The sequence below is a fragment of the Leiobunum rupestre genome, chromosome 5 (genome assembly GCF_980474605.1).
Source record: "Leiobunum rupestre chromosome 5, qqLeiRupe1.1.hap1, whole genome shotgun sequence".
Classification (NCBI taxonomy): Eukaryota; Metazoa; Arthropoda; class Arachnida; order Opiliones; family Sclerosomatidae; genus Leiobunum; species Leiobunum rupestre.
Window position 1 is genome coordinate 61,314,459 of NC_143388.1, and position 20,937 is coordinate 61,335,395.

The 20,937-nt window shown below is 34.9% G+C and overlaps 1 protein-coding gene across 1 annotated transcript in view; it reads right to left on the reverse strand.

Moving 5' to 3' along the window:
- Nucleotides 1-20,686, reverse strand: part of LOC149945520 (uncharacterized) — a 104,861-nt gene extending 84,175 nt beyond the window's left edge. Inside the window, exon 1 of the mRNA XM_090174563.1 lies at nt 20,548-20,686. The gene's annotated coding sequence lies outside the window, so the exon portion shown is untranslated. The remainder of the gene's footprint in view (nt 1-20,547) is intronic.
- Between the last annotated feature and the right edge of the window lie 251 nt (nt 20,687-20,937).

Genomic DNA, 20,937 nt, shown 5'->3' on the forward strand with positions numbered 1-20,937 from the left:
TGTGCAACGGTGATTAGTTTCAACATTTTCCCACCGGGGTTCGCTCTCAACGTAGGTGGTTGTTGAATAAAACGGCGAGTTGGGGAGCTGTTGGTTCAAAGGTCCTCTACACGGGTGTTAGATAACCGAGAGGGCTACCTTGAAGGGTGTGAGGGTTTGACGTGGTGCAAACAAATTCTATTTTATATTTCGTTTTACGCGTCTAAACCAAAGTCCGATTTTATTCCGTACCATTTCTAATAGAGGTTAAGCGCAGGAACGGCTAGAATTGCAGACGGTTCGTCAAGTGCACTTGCCAGTGCTATTAAAGTATTCGAGTTTGCCAGCATATGGATAACCTTTGAATTATTCACTATTCCAGATGGATTTAACCTATGACCACTTCCAGTGTAACTTGATATTAGATAATAAATTTGTCGAGGAATCTAAACAGTCTGTGTTAATCCTGAAAATAAATTAATTTTAACTGATTCATTTTGAGTAACTGACTATGGTTTAATCTTTTACGAATATTAGCATAAGCCTATCATAAGGTTATAGGCTTATGATATTAGCTATAATTGTTAATTTTCGTATAAATTTATCCAAATAAATTAATTTTAAATTATACAATTTTAGTAACTTGTAACGTATAATCTTTTACAAATAATAGTTATAATTTTTAGTTTAATATTTCACAAATAATGGTTATAATTGCTAGTTTAATATTTCAATAATAATGGTTATAATTGTAAGTTTAATCTTTTACAAAATAATGGTTATAATTGTTAGTTTCATCTTTTACAAAAAATAGTTATAATTGTTAGTTTATTCTTTTACAAATACTAGTTGTAATTGTTAATTTTCGTATAAATTTCTGAAAATAAATTAATTTTAAATAACGCAGTTTCAGTAACTAACTAAGTTCAATCTTTTACGGATAATAATTATGATTATAATACATTATATTGTATAATAATTAACAATTATATTATTATAATAGTTGATGTTTTTAATTAAATTTTACAAAAGTAGTTTCTTTTTAATTTAATTTCATATATTAACGGGTGTAATAAATTTTAATTGAAATTCGTGAAAAAGTTGGGCCCCTGGTTATATCATTAGGGATGTCAAATCAGTTTCTAAATTCAATACTTCTTGGAAATAGTACATTTATTTCCATTTATATTGCATTCAAGTACAGAAACTGAACATTTCGATGGTATGTGGTGCAATAGCTCTAGCATCGCTGGTATCTCTGAAATCCCAAAGCCACCACAATGATAAGAATTTATAAGGGTTCTGTAGAAAGGTTTTCTATTGACCCAAAAATTGTGGATTTTTATTTATAAATTGTCACGCAACGTTTCACAAGTCTAGAAAGTAACTACAAAATTTTACACACCTTTTTATCGATTTCTTATTAAAATATATATGCACAGTATCAGAAGTAAATGACCTTAAGCAGTGTTGTTAATTTTCCGGAAAAATAAAATGCGGAAAATTTTCCAGGAAATCGGAAAAATAAAAAATTTAAACATAAATTACTTTTTAAGGGTTTTTAATGTTTTTAACGTTTTATCGATATAAAATGTCTAATAACAGTAAACATGCTACAAAACATTAATAGTGTTACATTGTTAATCAGTTTAAACTAGTCTAGAGGTTTAGTTTAACTTTTAGACTCGAAAAAATGAGGCGAAAATGCCGCTTTATTTCTAATATATTAGACTAATCAAGAAATGAAAACATTTTTATTTTTTTTCGGAAAAATACGGAACATTTTCCGGAAAAAAAGGCCCCGGTCATTTTCCGGAATATTTACCAACTTAAAACGCCTAACCTAAAGTAGCCAATGCTTGTCACGTTAAAGGACTTTACCAACGTTTGAATTTAACTAGATTAATGTGAGTATGTGACCACGAAACAGAATAAAATATTTATAGGAAAAATATGAAATTCGAAGTCGATTGCTTTGCTTAATAAATGAAAATTTTGGGTATTTTCTGTTGAAATTACAGAAAAATAAAGATTTCAAATACTTATGAAGTATTACTTCGTGGTATTTAAATGAAAGTTTGTTAAATAATCAACTGAACCAGCAACTATTTATAATATGGTAAAAAAGATTGTAGTTTAAATCTGGGAGAGGCAAAACTGGAGTAATTTTTAGATTTTGATTGACATCAATATCAACGTGCAATTGCAACGGATTAAGTTGGAAAAATTTCATGTAATTAAATGTAATTATAGAAATGTATTGATAATATAGGAAAAATTATAAAATATAGGAGACATGGTCACTTTGACCATTTCAAGTACGAGCTTGTAAAATAGGAGTTGGGAAAATCCTCGAATATGATAATCCGCTTCTGCTGTGACGTGGTACCATGGACCAAGAATCTAAGGGGGACTCACTTTTAGTTTAATGTGGACAAACTTGGTGTCGCTTAAGTCGATTTCCGACGTAGTTTCGTAGAGAAGCTGGAACGTTCACGTTCAGTTTTGACCAAATGGCGCCGTTGTTGTCGCTTAAATGATTAGGCTTAGTAATTTTTTGATCTTTTATTTTGGAAATTGTTTCTTTAAAAGTTGAAGTAATGGTAACTAACCATTGTGTTAAGTAAAAATAACCAGTAAGCCACGTATGGCTGAGGTTTATTAATCAAATTAACTTAACTTAAAGGCCTAGGTTTTCTTCTGCCTGTCACCGTTTAAATTTACTTTCCTTACAAACAAATACCCTGGTGAAAGGCCAACATGTTTTGCTGTTGGCCTACCACCAGGGTATTTGTTTGGCGGGAAGTAAACTTAAAGGGTGACAGGCAGAAGAAAACCTAGGCCTTTAAAAGATTTCCTAAACTAAGCCTAACTTTCTCGCACGTACTGTCGCATAAGCCGCGACTAACATTCTCGTAGTAATAGTTGAACAGAATTCTTGAGGCACTTCAAAGCGGCTGATGTACCTCAGTAAGCCTTCCGATTTAGGCCACGCCTACCGTGTCCAAATATCGGGAACAGTGAGATTTTTTGTCCAATTTGGTACCTAGGAGCAACAAACACAAGGAAAACGCAGCTAGCCTTTAAACACGCTAACCCAGTGTTGTGTACAAATTTCATTGGACGAGCCTTTACGCTGAATGTTTCACGGGCGGGGGCAAGAAGATTTCCGAATTTTCCCCTTCCGAAGTTCCGACGGCTGCAGGCGCTAAAGCGCCTAACCAATGAAAACTGTACGACTTTTGACGGGTTGCGTTCTCCTTGTGTGGGGTGCTGTGTTTGTTGCACCTAGATGGTACCAAATAGGAAGATTTACGCTCAAATGTTTTAAAAGTCAACGTAACTCTACAATTACGTTACTTACAAGTCAATTATTTACTTCTGGTAGTAATTTTGTCATTCGTTAAACTTTTACTATAAATAGTAAGTGAAAGACTTTTAGTTTCTTAATTACTTTAGCACACGCCATTGTCCAAGAATAAATATGTACATTTATATTCAGTACCAATTTTGTTGTTAAAAAAAGGTCGAAACAGGACGCATTTATATTGCAATTATCGTGACCTAAATATATTTTCTTAGTACGTATACTTGGGTGAAATATTTCTACTTATCAGAAATAATTTCAGTGCTACGTGACACGAAAGGTTTACAATTACGAAAGCTTTAGGTCTTAATAAAATAAAGTGGTGCCTTTTATCTAAGTAGGCCTAGATAGAGGATAAGAAGTAGAAGAGTATGAATAATTAAAAACAGCGAGAGGCAGCTGCCGGCAGCGCCATCTTTACGTAACGAAGTACAACTTCTTAATTTTTTGGGGCCAAAAACGGTATTCACCTGCTAAGTACGAGTTACGCGAAACGTCCGCTGACGATTACGGCTTTTACCAACGTAACCGAACACTACGCCTTAATACCCGATATCCTTTACGTTGTAGTTTGAAGTTAAGTTGTCTTTCTTAGTATTTAGTAATAAGTAGCGACAATCCAAGATATCAATGCGCCTAGACCTAACTAGTAGTATAAATAGTAGTATCGAGTTACGTTGACGTTTGTAATAAATTCGGCAGGTGCTTAGCTTCTTTATTTTTTTTCTGGAGTGGAAAGTATTAGAAAGAATTTAAGGTTAACATTTTAGTCTTTTAAATTATACGGTAGATGGCGCTTTCGCGAAACCTTTTTTCAATCGTATTTTCCATATTTGACCTATTATATTTAAAAAGCGTCGGGGAATCGTTCAACACTTAAATTACACGTTTTGTATGTAAATTGATTTTTCTTCCAAAATCGTGCGGTTAGTCACAGAAACGTGCGTTTTGAGGGAAAGCCTGTATACCTCAAATTTGAGTTTTAGCAGAATAAAAAGATTCGTCTTGGTTCCGTGAATAGCGTTTCCGGATTTGACGATGAAATTTTTCGTGATAACAATTACAGAGGCCCACATTCTTGGTATTGTAAATAATTATTGTATCCTTGATTTAACCTACTTATCTAGATGAAGTAAATGAAAACGGGAAGCTGTTCACACTTTTGTACCGCGAGCACAATCAAATTAATAGTTTTGTAGGAACTGTTAAATATAAAATTGGTACAAAATTGGGTATTTCACACTTTGAAATTACCTCGAGTGTTTATTATTTGAGGTAATGATTGGCACAATTTTTTTTGTGATAGAAATGAAACACGCGAAACTATAAAGTAAATTTGGTCTTAACCAATTTGTTAAAATGGGAAAACAAAATCACGTGGCTACCATATCACAGCCAACTTCGATTCGGTAACTCGTGTTCATAGTTGGCCACGCGACGGTAAAGAAATAAATTATTATAATAATTATTATAATAATAATAAATAGATAATCGATCAAAATTTAAACCACCATTAGCAAAATAAAATGAATAATAGTTCGTTTTTCTTAGGATAGATGGCGCTGCAGTTCTCCACACCGTCACGTGACTACCATTTTTTCAGCCCCCTGGACTTTATAGTTTCGCCATTGATTTATTGATTAATGAATTTTTTACAGTGTTATTGATGGATTATAAGCTTTTATCGGTTATATAGTCAAAATGAAATGTAATATGAATTAAATTTAATTACTTTAGTAATCTGTTTTATATTGTAATTATTTGAGTGCCTAAATGGTGATTTATATCAACGTTTTTAATCATTTGTTTTAAATCTAATTCATTAAATTCGGTCAATTTAATTTTCATATAAATCCATTTGCATAGCTTAATAATGTTGTCTCAACTGCTAAAATAATATAAACAAGGTGAAATATAAATTTGTCGCTTCAGTGCGTTTCTACTTCCGCTGTCCAGATAAACTATCAATGTTAAACTTCCGCTCGTATCTCAAAAATAAACCAGGTGTGTCCAACTAAAAACCGGATGGCCTTGTTTACGTTCGAAAAGGTTCCAGAACGTTTTGTAACATTGATTAGCTAAGCGTTGTGTTAACATTAAATTTAACTAAATTAAGTCAATATAATCTAGGAGCAACAAACGCAAGGAGAACGCAGCTAGCCTTTAAACAAGCTAAGGCGTGCAGTGTTGTGTACAAATTTCATTGGACGAACCTTTACGCTGCACGTTTTACGGAAAGGGGAAAGACAATTTCCGAATTTTCCCCTTCCGACGGCAGCAGGCGCAAAAGCGTCTAACCAATGAAAAATGTACACAAGAAAATGTACGACTTTTGACTGGTTGCGTTCTCCTTGTGTGGGGTGCTGTGTTTGTTGCTCCTAGATATAACAAAGGTTGATAATTCTAAATAAAACCATTAGAAATACAACTTTGGTCTGGAAATTTTATAAAATTAATTTTTATTTTAAATCATGAAATCATGGCCAAAATAATAAGAAAAATAAGCAAGACATTGTTTTGAAATTTTATTAAAAAAAAGGTTTTAGATTTTTTTAAATCATCACGTGGCAAAAAGAATGAGAGAAATAACTAATAATCATTAAATAAATCTAAAATCTGGAAAGATGATGAAAATAATGAAATTCAAATATCAAATCTGGAAAGATGGTGAAAATAATGAAATTCAAATATAAAATCTGGAAAGATGGTGAAAATAATGAAATTCAAATATCAAATCTGGAAAGATGGTGAAAATAATGAAATTCAAATATAAAATCTGGAAAGATGGTGAAAATAATGAAATTCAAATATAAAATCTGGAAAGATGGTGAAAATAATGAAATTCAAATATCAAATCTGGAAAGATGGTGAAAATAATGAAATTCAAATATAAAATCTGGAAAGATGGTGAAAATAATGAAACTCAAATATCAAATCTGGAAAGATGGTGAAAATAATGAAATTCAAATACCAAATAATGAAATTCAAATATAAAATAATCGAAATATGGAAATACTAAAAATTTCGACGCGTAACCCATGGGCTTTGAAATCAAGCGAACAATTTTGTATCAATGTGTCAACTTATTTCGATTCAAAAATAAGTTAAATCCAGGGTTGTTTTTTTTATTTTGCAAAATTTCGGATTTCAATTGATTTAACTGATTTTTTAAGGTTTTATGTCGGTTTTTATTGACAAATTAATAAATAAAGTGCGGCCATAACGTAAACTATAAACCTTTAATTTAAATTAATATTTATTAAATTGAATCATTAATTAATAATAAAATTTAATTTCTAGAAAACCTACTTTCGTACATTTTCAAAATTACTTGCTTTAAATCACTGATTGAAATCAGACAACCCTGGTTACAAGCAGTGTAGAAATGATGCAGCCAATCATACCCTAGCTCGTGATAAACCATTATTTATCTTCTAGATAGCTTAGTTAACGACTTTCTTTAATGATAGCCAATTCAATAAATTTAATCACTAGATATATAGGATCGTTCCGAAATTTTCCATTTTAAATCATAATATATTTGTTTGGAGTGGATTAATTAATCCACCCGTATAACGTTTCTAGGTTCATTAAATTTTAAGCGTCAAAAGATCAATTATCAAGCTCCCTCTATTAGTCACGCCGACGGTAATTAAAAGAAAAAAGTTGTCGCATTAACATTGGATGAGGCGACGGTTTCAAATCCAGAGGCAATTTTTCGGAAGACGTAATTTATCAGTAGCTAAAAGATATGATATAATATTTCTCAGCGTCTCCTCCGAAAACCCCCCTTTGTCAAGCTATGCGAAACCTTCGATTATTTTTATCTATTTTAATGAAAAAATATACAAAATAGCGACTTCAATATACCACATCTAGAATTCTAGATCCTTTTCAAGCCCTTTTTATTAAAAACCTATCGAGCTAAGCGTTTTGTCTCGTGACTTTGAAAGTAGAAATATATTTCCAAAGAAGCGCATTGCGCTATCAGTATCTCTGATATGGGCCCCGGGAAATTTACCTTCTTAGATAGCTCTAAACTACATCCTATTTGCTATTTGGCGTAAACATTGAGTCGAGGTTTCATGCTTTTTTTTATCTAATCTACGAAAAAAAATTACAATCTTGTAAAGGGACGCTTTAGAAAATTACTCGCTAGGTAGCCGACTTTTAGAGTTCGATAAAAACTACCTGCACGCTTTTTTTTCAGTAAAATGATATCCTATATAGAGTTAAAATGGTAACCAATATATCGGCCTATTTTGCTAATATCGGTATCGGCCAATATCAGCTTAAGCGATATTGGCCGATACCGGTATTAAAAAATTATTTTCAGAAAAACATTTAAAAATAAAAACAATTCTCAATCAACTAACTAATGATAATATTTTATTTGATTGGCCGCGCCACGTACGCCAGATTTCAGAAGCTAAATCGTTCCTTTTCTTAGACAAGGGGTTACGAGTGATAACAAATAAAAAACAAAGATATTCGATTTGTGATAGAAAATATGCTTTTGCAAACTTTTTTTCGTGAAAAATTATAATAAAATGGTATGACAGTGTAGGGAACCGTCTTTTACCCTGGGTTGGCAAGAGCCAGCCAGACTGGATTAAACCACCCTGGTTTAAGCCAGATTTAACCACCAAATAAAATCCATGGTTAAAACCACTTTTTTTTATAAAATAAATAGAGAAATTAATTAGAAACATTGACAAAACTTAACCTTCACTTTTTGTCGCGAGTAATGAGAGCTAACATATAAGCAATTAGGGGATCTTAAAATTAATTTTGCGCGTGAAAATACGCTGCCATGTTAGGGTATAAAAGCGGGTAAATAAGTCTGCTATACCTCACAATGTAAAGGTACTGTCACGCGCAAAAACGTAATTTTTAAATCGGGAAATTTGAGCAATGAGGGCTTGATATAAGGAATTTGATCATTTTGTATTAATGGTTTTAACCGGTTTAAACCACCGGTTACAGCCGGTTTTAACCATACTGGATTTTACAATTTAAAAAAAGCCGGTTTTTTGTCAACCCTGCTTTTACCATGATTTTATCATACACACTACGGTTATGACAGACAACTTTGTTAATATCGTCCGATATTACCGCCGATTTTATAGGCCACGAATAGCCGATATATCGGCTGTACCCATATCGGTGTATCCCTAAAAAAATATTTATACCTTTAAAACTTGTAAGAAATTAATAGTTCAGGGGCGTGATTCTACTCTTATCGTTAGGAGTTAACGAAAGAAAATTTTCGTTGGCTCCATTGAAATTATATTAGCTAACGAAAAATAATTTTCGTTAAGTAGCTAACGATAAGAGTAGAATCACGCCCCTGATCTCTTACTTTGACAAATCTACGAGCACGCGCTACAGTCGCCAGAGGAATATAGGTTTTTCTAGCGCGCGTGCAAATCGCTCGTGCGCAAAATATACCAATAAAGCTGTGTCTTGTGACGTAAGAGAAACATTTTAACAAGTTGGGCAAGACCACTTTCTATTTTATAAAATCAACTATTAACGTGGTATTCAAGTTTTTTAAATTATAATTTATTAAGTTAAATCAAGTAAGATTGGTCTTACTCTTACAAGATACACCGACCCTAGATTTTGCGTTATTACGATAAAACGAATATAATAACAAGAATGTATTTATTTATACTCAGGGAGAATGAATATGTCGAGACTATCGACGGACACGTTGAGGCCCTAACCCCGTCACGCTAAGGGGGGAGGGAGGAAAAAAGGAGGCGGTCTTATTTTTTGCGTCCTCACTGCAGCGTTAATCGCGTCGAAAAACGTAATTTTTAAGAACCAATGAGATTGCAGTATTATTTGATTTTATTAAAGCGGAGGAGCATACCGGGGGCCCCAACGGCTGGAATTGGAGGAACGCTATAAAACAATCTCGACATATTCATTCTCCCTGAGTAGAAATAAATACATTCTTGATAATAATATATATTTTTCCAAAGATTCCAAAATCTAATTTTAAATTATTATTTTAAAATTATGGCTAAAAATTAAACATTTTTGAATTTAACTGTAATTTGTTTATTTTATACAGAAAAATAAAAATCGTGAAAATCAGTTCGAAAATCTTAAAACCTTAGTAAGAAATCGGCTCGAGAATTTTAAACACTAGGTGAAAATCAGTTCAAAAATCTTAAAACCTAGGTGAAAATCAGTTCAAAAATCTTAAAAACTAGGTGAAAATCAGTTCAAAAATCTTAAAACCTAGGTGAAAATCGGCTCGATAATTTTAAAAACCTGGGTAAAAATCAGTTCGAAAATCTTAAGCTGGGTAAAAATCAGTTCGAAAATCTTAAAAGCTGGGTAAAAATCATTTCGAAAATCTTAAAAGCTGGGTAAAAATCAGTTCGAAAATCTTAAAAGCTAGGTAAAAATCAGTTCGAAAATCTTAAAACCTAGGTGAAAATCGGCTCGATAATTTTAAAACCTGGGTAAAAATCAGTTCGAAAATCTTAAGCTGGGTAAAAATCAGTTCGAAAATCTTAAAAGCTGGGTAAAAATCAGTTCGAAAATCTTAAAAGCTAGGTAAAAATCAGTTCGAAAATCTTAAAACCTAGGTGAAAATCGGCTCGATAATTTTAAAACCTGGGTAAAAATCAGTTCGAAAATCTTAAGCTGGGTAAAAATCAGTTAGAAAATCTTAAAAGCTGGGTAAAAATCAGTTCGAAAATCTTAAAAGCTAGGTAAAAATCAGTTCGAAAATCTTAAAACCTAGGTAAAAATCGGCTCGATAATTTTAAAACCTGGGTAAAAATCAGTTCGAAAATCTTAAGCTGGGTAAAAATCAGTTCGAAAATCTTAAAAGCTGGGTAAAAATCAGTTCGAAAATCTTAAAAGCTAGGTAAAAATCAGTTCGAAAATCTTAAAACCTAGGTGAAAATCGGCTCGATAATTTTAAAACCTGGGTAAAAATCAGTTCGAAAATCTTAAGCTGGGTAAAAATCAGTTCGAAAATCTTAAAAGCTGGGTAAAAATCAGTTCGAAAATCTTAAAAGCTGGGTAAAAATCAGTTCGAAAATCTTAAAAGCTAGGTAAAAATCAGTTCGAAAATCTTAAAACCTAGGTGAAAATCGGCTCGATAATTTTAAAACCTGGGTAAAAATCAGTTCGAAAATCTTAAGCTGGGTAAAAATCAGTTCGAAAATCTTAAAAGCTGGGTAAAAATCAGTTCGAAAATCTTAAAAGCTAGGTAAAAATCAGTTCGAAAATCTTAAAACCTAGGTGAAAAACGGCTCGATAATTTTAAAACCTGGGTAAAAATCAGTTCGAAAATCTTAAGCTGGGTAAAAATCAGTTCGAAAATCTTAAAACCTGGGTAAAAATCAGTTCGAAAATCTTAAAACCTGGGTGAAAATCAGTTCGAAAATCTTAAAACCTTAAAACCTGGATAAAAATTAGTTCGAAAATCTTAAAACCTGGGTAAGCAATCGGCTCGAGAATTTTAACAACTACGTGAAAATCAGTTCAAAAATCTTAAAACCTGGGTAAAAATCGGCTCGATAATTTTAAAACCTGGGTAAAAATCAGTTGGAAACTCTTTAAGCATACCGTCAAAATTTTGTCTTTTCTTAAGAAACATACGTAAGTAATACATAGGCCTAAGACATCTTTTGTGGAAAAATTTCCTTCTCCCTTTTTCGGCGTCAGAATTCCAAATTGGGGAGTGACAAAACAATAATAACTGTGTTTCCATTTCGGCCGGCTGTCGGCGCCACGTCGAGCGATTCCCAATTTGCCTCCGGTCTGTCTTACCCTCAAAACGTATAATCCGAAAGGAGCCTCTGGCGTTCGAACGGAGATTAAATTTTCACTTCCCAAATTAGACGGGGATTAAGATTTAATTAATTTACAAAATCTCAAAATAAGGAATGATTCTTACCAAGAATATATTCGCCTTAACGGAGAATACGTAGCCCATTGAGTTGCGAATAAATAGAGGTACAACGAAATCTGGCTGGCGCGGGACCAATTTCGTTCAATAAGGAAACTTTATCAACTTTATCGTTCTACCGTGGCGGCATCTGTCTCTGGTAGTCGCCACTATATGGCAATTGAATTTTTGCGCGAATCTGACGCGAAATTAAAATGTATGATTTCTCGTAACAAACAAACCTTTGAAGTTGTTTAAAAATAATTTTATACTGTCAACACGATCCTTTTTAACACAAGTTAAGGTGAGTTAGCTCATAATTATTTATTTTTAGCCATATAACTTTACAAAACATAGATGGCGCTACCGCCTAATTATAAAGATGAATTTCGTAGTCTTCTCGCAACAGGTCCGCGTAATCATGGCAACCGAAATCGTAATTGTAATTCTAGCAGTATTATTCCCAATTCAATGACGTAGCCGCAACTATAGCTAGAGCATAGCGCCGCCGATCCAACGCCGCGGTCGCCAATATATTATCTAGTCATTTACTATCTAGCGCCTCCGTTAAATTTTGATCCCGCCGCCGAAATTGATTAAGTTTTCCTACGGAACTTTATTTTTTTGTCGTTCAAAAACATTTAGCAATAATAGTCCAGGTCATGGTTTACCTGTGAAGTCATTAAAGGTGTTTTTGTCAACACTATAAAGTATTACCAACAAAATTACCATTACATTCTAGATTATTTATGGAGTTATTTCTAAAGACCACGTTAAAGACCTTAAAGCATTTTGTATTTTGTATGAAAAATAGTAAATTTATAATAAAATAATAATAAATATAATTTATTGAAATTATGAAAACTTAAGGTTTGAAATATTTATGACGTTAAATCACCAGCTTTAAAAAACAAATTGTTGAATAATTGTTTTAAGGTCAATTTATAGAAAAAATAAAAAATGAAAATTAATAATAAAACTTAATTACAAGAATAATAATAATAAAACTTAATTACAAGAAGAATAATAATAAAACTTAATTACAAGAATAATAATAATAAAACTTAATTACAAGAATAATAATAATAGTAATTAATAATAATAATAATAATAATAATAATAATAATAATAATAATAATAAAAATAATAATAATAAAAATAATTTATTTATAATAAACCAATGCTTTAAAAAGAAATTTAGTTCAATAATTGTCCGACAGAGCGAGCCTTCTTGAGAGGAATTTGAAAAGTACTAATTAATAAATGTGGAAATCTCCTCAATATTTCAAATGCTCGGGCTCCTTCCAAGCGCAGATGCAGCGCCAAAATGATCAAGTAACTGGCGAGATTTTTAAGAATTATAATATTTGTTTCGCTAAATCACACAAGAGTGCATTTCAGTTTGGTTTTTAAATAGTTTAGAAGATATTTTTAAAGACAAAAAAGGTTAAAAACGCCAAAATCCTAAAAAAGTGATAAGTAGGGACTAATTTTTTTAAAAGTGGCTTTTAGTGACAGAATTTTAATAATAAATAAATTGAAGCACACACATTTTTCCATCGGCTCTAAAACAGTCATTCTCCCCAAGTACAAATAAATAACTTATTGGCCCAAATCTAAGCCAGATTAAAAGTAATTTTACAAAGAAAACGCCCACAAACTTCTTATTACGTAAATTCAAACGGAACACAAAGAAAAGCTTTGTATTTTGCGCGTGAAGAGTTGTACCGTTGTTTCCAAAAAAAAATGGAGGTCAAATGAAAATGACCCTTGAAATGGAAGAAAAACGAAAATGTACAAAAGGAAGGGGAGCTCCAAACGAGGCATAGATCCCTTTTTCCTCCGACTGCGCCGAAATTCTTGTAGATGGCGTCCTTACGTTGCGTCCCGTATAAAAAAATAAATGCCTCGAGGCCAAGACGAATAATTTTTTTTAAGAAGTAAGAAAAAAAATCGGCAAAGGTCTTTTGTATTATTTGGGGGTGTTAGTGTCGCCTCCCCCCTGCCTATAGTCACGATGCCTTCCCCCCTTACTAGGTTCATTTCTCTTTGGGATGAAATTACCCTTCCCTCATTTTATCCCCTTCCAAAAAACGCCAAAATGGCGAAAGGCAACCGCGAGAGGGCGAGTTTTTACGACACGGTATTTTTTGAAGAGCCTCGAGGCCAAACGAGGGCGCTAAAAAACATAAACCGTTCTTCATTTTGCGCGGCCTCACCGTGTGGTGGCGCTGGCTTCCAAGCTCCATTTCGTTTAATAATAGGAAAGTTGAGGTGGGGGCCAAGGCGACGGATAGGGTCCGAGTTATAATAGGGTAAATGAGGGGAGTAGTACCTTTTACGACGTCATAAACGCCCATAGTCAAATATATGCCAAGGATTTGTACCACGGGGTCAGTAAAAGTCGAATAATGCTACGTCATATTTTAAATTATGACTATTTGAAAATACGTGGTCTGGTATTTATCGAGTTGTTGCCTTCAAGAGCGGTAAAAACATACCCACGTTTTTGTTAAAATTAATACGTTCTTCGTATCGTAAAACCAACCACGAAATAACCCCAACGCGCTTTCCAATACATACATATTTATTTTCCTTTTGACTTACAAACCCCTTTTGAAATATAAGAGATGAATGAATGAATATTTATTTACTCTTTGTTATAAATCCCATTTAAATCGTTTCACCAGTGCCGATAGACATTTGTCAAGGGTGAAGATTATTTCACAGGGGTATTGCCATTAGAGGTCGATTTTTAAATACACGATGTTTAACCAGACGCCGCCGGCAGTCTTATAGGTAGACATTTTAAATTATCCAAAATTCAATATCTTTTTCAAAGTCGAATTTTGTTTATATTTTCTAAATAAAATAATGTTAGAAATACTTTTTTGTACAAATCTGTAAGTACTTATCTCTTTCCAGTCAAATAGTTTAATTTGGCGTTTAAAAAATATTAAAATAGGACCTCTAAGGGCTGGTTTTCATTATCCTAGTGAAAACCAAGGTTCCTTTGAGTGAAAACCACGTATCCTTTAGGCTTAACGGGGATTTTTTGCGTCGACATGGTGTTTTGGCCTTAGTGGAAACCCAGCGTTAGGCCTAATACAATTTTTTGCGTCAACGGTCGCGGCGTTTTTGCCCTAGTGAAAACCAAGGTTCCTTTGACTGAAAACCACGTAACCTTTAGGCTTAACGGGGATTTTTTGCGTCGACATGGTGTTTTGGCCTTAGTGGAAACCAAGCGTTAGGCCTAATACAATTTTTTGCGTCAACGGTCGTGGCGTTTTTGCCCTAGTGAAAACCATCAGTTAGGGTTAACGAAGAATTTTTGCGTAAGCATGGCGTTTTTGCCTTAGTGGAAACCAAGTGTTAGGCCTAATACAATTTTTTGCGTCAACGCTTACCCTGTCGGGGTTTTCGTCCCAGTAGAAAACCAGCCTTTAGGTCTAACCGTAACGTTGATTTTTTGCGTCAACGTCACGATATTTCTTTATTAAAAATCAGCTCTTAGGCCTAATACAATTTTTTGCGTCAACGGTCGCGGCGTTTTTGCCTGCAGCCCTAGTGAAAACTATCCTTTAGGCTTAACGGAGATGTATTGCGTCGACATTGCGTTTTTGCTTTAGTGGAAACGAAGCGTTAGGCCTAATACATTATTTTGAGTCAACGGTCGCGGCGTTTTTGCCCTTGTGAAAACCATCCTTTAGGGTTAACGGAGATTTTTTCGCGGATTTTTTGCGTCGATATGGAGTTTTTGCCTTAGTGGAAACCAAGCGTTAGGCCTATACTACAATTTGTTTGCGTCAAAGCTCCAATTTTTGGTCAAGTAAAAAACCAAATATTGGTTTCAACGTAAGCAATTTATAAATCGTTCTATAAGATACGAAGTATGCTAGAATATTAATAAATAAATAATCGTTGGAAATAGTCTACAATCATAGCATAGGTCAGTTTTATCCGTACAAATAAGGGATTTGTATGGCATAAAAAGCTCTTCAACGATTGCTAGGCGCGGAGTCGACGTCCGTAGAGAAAAAAATAAGCTCACATCCGAGGCAGAAGCGACAGAACGCCGAGATCGGTCAATAAACATTTGGCCAAGTTATCGGGCCTTGGTCCTGCCAAAGATGTAAAAGCGGCCATACTTAGGCCGTATCCTTTCAAAGGGGCGGAAAAGGCCTGCTTTAGTGGCCTCACCATTAAGACCTTAAGAGATAAGGCCTTAGTTTTCTTCCCAAAGAGCTGCCCGCTGAAAGAAATCATCCTATTCCTCCGTATTAACAATAAATGTTCCATTTTGGCGATTCTTTTTTTGTCCTTCTGCTTTGCGGGAATGTACGCGCGACATAATCTTGGTTGGCCGCCAAGTCTGATTATTTTTATTATTACTGGGATTATCGAACTGCAGCTACGCTCCTAGAACATAATGTGGTCAACTTGTTTCTTTTTCACATAACGCGACGGCTACGTTTGTGGAAAATTAGCGCCATCTGCTTTAATAGTTGTCAACTAAATGAGCGCTGATTTTACGATTTCATTGCTCAAAAATTGGTGCTAAGACGAGCGCAGATTTCTCTACTCAAATGAGCGCTGATTTTATGATTTTACAGCTCAAACTGGTGCTAAGACGAAAGCCGATTTCTATACTCAAATGAGCGCTGGTTTTATGATTTTGAAGCTCAAATTGGTGCTAAGACGAAAGCCGATTTCTCTACTCAAATGAGCGCTGATTTTATGATTTTACAGCTCAAACTGGTGCTAAGACGAGCGCCGATTTCTCTACTCAAATGAGCGCTGATTTTATGATTTTACAGCTCAAACTGGTGCTAAGACGAAAGCCGATTTCTATACTCAAATGAGCGCTGGTTTTATGATTTTGAAGCTCAAATTGGTGCTAAGACGAAAGCCGATTTCTCTACTCAAATGAGCGCTGATTTTATGATTTTACAGCTCAAACTGGTGCTAAGACGAAAGCCGATTTCTATACTCAAATGAGCGCTGGTTTTATGATTTTGAAGCTCAAATTGGTGCTAAGACGAAAGCCGATTTCTCTACTCAAATGAGCGCTGATTTTATGATTTTACAGCTCAAACTGGTGCTAAGACGAGCGCCGATTTCTCTACTCAAATGAGCGCTGATTTTATGATTTTACAGCTCAAACTGGTGCTAAGACGAAAGCCGATTTCTATACTCAAATGAGCGCTGGTTTTATGATTTTGAAGCTCAAATTGGTGCTAAGACGAAAGCCGATTTCTCTACTCAAATGAGCGCTGATTTTATGATTTTACAGCTCAAACTGGTGCTAAGACGAGCGCCGATTTCTCTACTCAAATGAGCGCTGATTTTATGATTTTACAGCTCAAACTGGTGCTAAGACGAAAGCCGATTTCTCTACTCAAATGAGCGCTGATTTTATGATTTTACAGCTCAAACTGGTGCTAAGACGAGCGCCGATTTCTCTACTCAAATGAGCGCTGATTTTATGATTTTACAGCTCAAACTGGTGCTAAGACGAAAGCCGATTTCTATACTCAAATGAGCGCTGGTTTTATGATTTTACAGCTCAAACTGGTGCTAAGACGAGCGCCGATTTCTCTACTCAAATGAGCGCTGATTTTATGATTTTACAGCTCAAACTGGTGCTAAGACGAAAGCCGATTTCTATACTCAAATGAGCGCTGATTTTATGATTTTACAGCTCAAACTGGTGCTAAGACGAAAGCCGATTTCTATACTCAAATGAGCGCTGGTTTTATGATTTTACAGCTCAAACTGGTGCTAAGACGAGCGCCGATTTCTCTACTCAAATGAGCGCTGATTTTATGATTTTACAGCTCAAACTGGTGCTAAGACGAAAGCCGATTTCTATACTCAAATGAGCGCTGGTTTTATGATTTTGAAGCTCAAATTGGTGCTAAGACGAAAGCCGATTTCTCTACTCAAATGAGCGCTGATTTTATGATTTTACAGCTCAAACTGGTGCTAAGACGAAAGCCGATTTCTATACTCAAATGAGCGCTGGTTTTATGATTTTGAAGCTCAAATTGGTGCTAAGACGAAAGCCGATTTCTCTACTCAAATGAGCGCTGATTTTATGATTTTACAGCTCAAACTGGTGCTAAGACGAGCGCCGATTTCTCTACTCAAATGAGCGCTGATTTTATGATTTTACAGCTCAAACTGGTGCTAAGACGAAAGCCGATTTCTCTACTCAAATGAGCACTGATTTTATGATTTCATTGCTTAAATTGGTGCTAAGAGAAGCTCTGATTTCTCCGCTCAAATGAGCGCCGATTTCTCTACTCAAATGAGCACTGATTTTAAAACTCATTACTACTAAGAGGAGCTCAGATTTCCCCGCCCAAATGAGCGCTGATTTTACTGTTCAAATTAGTGCAGAAACGATATTTATCTGCTCAAATAACTGTTAAGACGAACGCCATTTTCGGAGCTAAAAGCTTCAAGCCGTTGTAAAATTGAGCGGAATTTGAGCCCATTCGGCACTCCAGTTTCAGTCAAAATGCCCATCACAGTCTAACGCGAAGACACCTATACCAATTTCGTATCGGGTACGCGAATATCGTGAGAAAGCCATTCGATTCCGTTAGTTCCAAAGACAACACCCAACCTTTGTAGATATAGTCCGTAAGCTGCAACTTCCGACCCTTATCCATCATAGCCAGGGGTCGAGGCCGAAAGAGCGAGGCTTTGGGACTCCTGCCAAAATCGCGTGGCCGGCCGTTGATGGCTGAGAGGACTTTGATGACGCGCCTGAGAGTGAAAATATTAACGGGGAGAGAGCCAAATCTCGTCAAGGGCTTCCTTCCACTAATCTCGTCTTGGAAAAGGCCGATTAGCCAAGGCTTAATTATTCCTTCAGGGTGGGACACTCACTAACGCACGCGCGCCGACAGCGGAAGGGCAGGTGGGAAGTCTTTTATCTCACGGCAAATTGAGATATTTCACGCCTAAACGTTATGGGTCATATACCTTGGGTATTATACCCACATACACTCAAGAGTTGTTGTAAATTGACGGTACTTGTATTTAATTAGAGTGTTGTAAGTTGGAAAATGACCGAGGCCTTTTTTCCGGAACATTTTCCGTATTTTTCCGAAAATAATAAAACTAAGTTTTCATTCCATAATTAGTCTAATATTGCTTGCAAATTTAAATAAAACGGAATTTTTGATTAATTTTTTCGAATCTAAAAGTAAAACTAAACTCTACACAAGCTTTAAACTGATTAACAATGTAACGCTATTAATGTTTTGTAGTATGTTTACTGTTATTAGAAATTATATCGATAAAAAGTTAAAAAATTAAAAACCCTTGAAAAGTAAATTATGTTTCAATTTTTTATTTTTCCGATTTGTGGAAAATTTCCCGCATTTTATTTTTCCGATTTGTCGAAAATTTCCCGCATTTTATTTTTCCGATTTGTCGAAAATTTCCCGCATTTTATTTTTCCGATTTGTCGAAAATTTCCCGCATTTTATTTTTCCGATTTGTCGAAAATTTCCCGCATTTTATTTTTCCGGAAAATTAACAACAGTATTAGAGATACTTAGGGTTGTATTAAAACTGCTACAGTTATTGGTTGCCGTCAATTTTTACTATTTTTAATGCGTCATAAGTAATTTAATAAGTGTGAAAATTAGCAAAAATTAATACCGAAATGATTTTTAGAATTATTACGCCATCAAGATTTTGTTCAGCACAGACTCCTTAAGTGGTTAAATAAGCCCAAGGACGATAATATAATACTCCGTTTCGCAACGGGGCCGCAGAGAGCCGTCCGGGCCCCGGTAAAATAATAATAATTCCGGAACCAAAGAGAGCCGTTACTACTTTTTCTGGGAGTAACCCGGATGAAATATACCTCGTTTGTTAAAACCCGGGTCCCTAGGCTGCACAGGCCCCGGTAATATGTACCGACCGAGAAGCCTTGAAAAATGTTCGGTCAGAAAATTATTATTAAAACAAAAAGAAAATGTCATACTTATTTTAATTACGTAAGTTACTTATGATACGTTGAACTGTAATAATTATTAAACAGGTTAAGCACGCTCAAGGAAACGCGTAGGAGAAACATGTAACCGTAGCTTTATCCCGTACAGACGTTTATGAACTTCAAACATTCCAATGTTTCAACGGAAATTGCACCTATATCCTTAAATAGTATTGTTTATAATTAGAAGATAATGGACATATAAGGTCCATTTAAAAATTCATCAACGTATACAAAATTCCGCTTAAGTTAATTTAAATAGGGTTATAAAACAATAGCTCTATATAAGGAAGTGTTGAAATTAAGTAGGTATAGTTACTGTCTCCGAAATTGACCCTTGACCTCGCTTGACTTAGCTTAATTATTCGGTCGTTACCGATGCTTTAGGCGGTATTATCCGATAAAGATTCAATCAGAACCTTATCTGCCTATTAGTGGCAACCTACTTCCTTAACGACGTCATAAAATACGTCATACGTAAACTATTCTTATCACTCCCCCCCCTCCCCTCCACCCCCCAACATCCGCTGTCATTATAATAAGATTCTTGAAATATTACTGTTTTTCAAGTAATTCGAGTGATTTACGTTTCCGGAATGCATCATAAGATTGCCAGAAATTCCTTTTGTAATTTTTTTTTATTTCTTTTTAACATACTAACATAAATAGATTCTTTCATTTCCCCGTCTTTTTATAAGTGCTAACTTTGAAGAATTTCCAGAGCCATAAAAAAAAATATGCCCTATAGCCCTCGGGGAGGTTAGCGCGCCCTCTACTTTCATTTCAATGGTAATAACATCTTATTTTGTTAGCCGGAAGTTTAAAACAAAATTGAATCAACCGCGTGTACAATAGTACGTAATTTTTCTCAAAATAAACAACGTAGATTATTTGTCGTTAAAATTTATCCTTACATACGGAGCCGAACAGTTATTTGGTGTAGATAATAATTTAAATGGACGCGTTTCAGTAGCGTCCTAATACGCGTATAAATTCCTGGAGGTACAAACATCGGCGTTAGCTCTGGGGCTTCTAGGGGCATCGCCATTTGGGGATTGCAGATATCAGTGACATCTCGTAGCGAAACGCGTCAAATCGATAATACGTCGTGGTGGTTTGGGTTATAAACTTAAATACGGAGAATCCGATCAGAGACCAATAGCCACGATATTTGAATCAGAAGCGCTAACCAAAAGAAATACGTTGTAATAGCCGGGGCTTAGTCATCGCGAACCAGCCGAGATAAAAGACAGGTAGAATGCCGCTTACCTTGAGAGCAGGTGGCAGCCGGCGAAACACTCCCACTTTCACGATATAAAAACGAGCGTTTTCCAACGTTTCTACGAAGCCAGACTCGGCTTTTATTTTTTTCGAAACACTCACAATAATTATTTTCTCGGCAAAACAATTTTTCCAATCAGTGAAGTAATCACATTCTCCGGACACACTTTAAGAATAGTAGTAGAAACCACTTGTTCACCAAAATTATCACCAAACGAGGAGAATAATATTAATAACGAAAGAGTACACCCACGCCGAAAACTTCGCGGTTAATTTAAGTCAGCCGAAAATATCCAAGATTTTTAGCAATTGACGAAGATAATCGGATGATTCGGAGGAATTAGCGCGGGTGGGAACGCCTGGCGCGACGAACGAGAT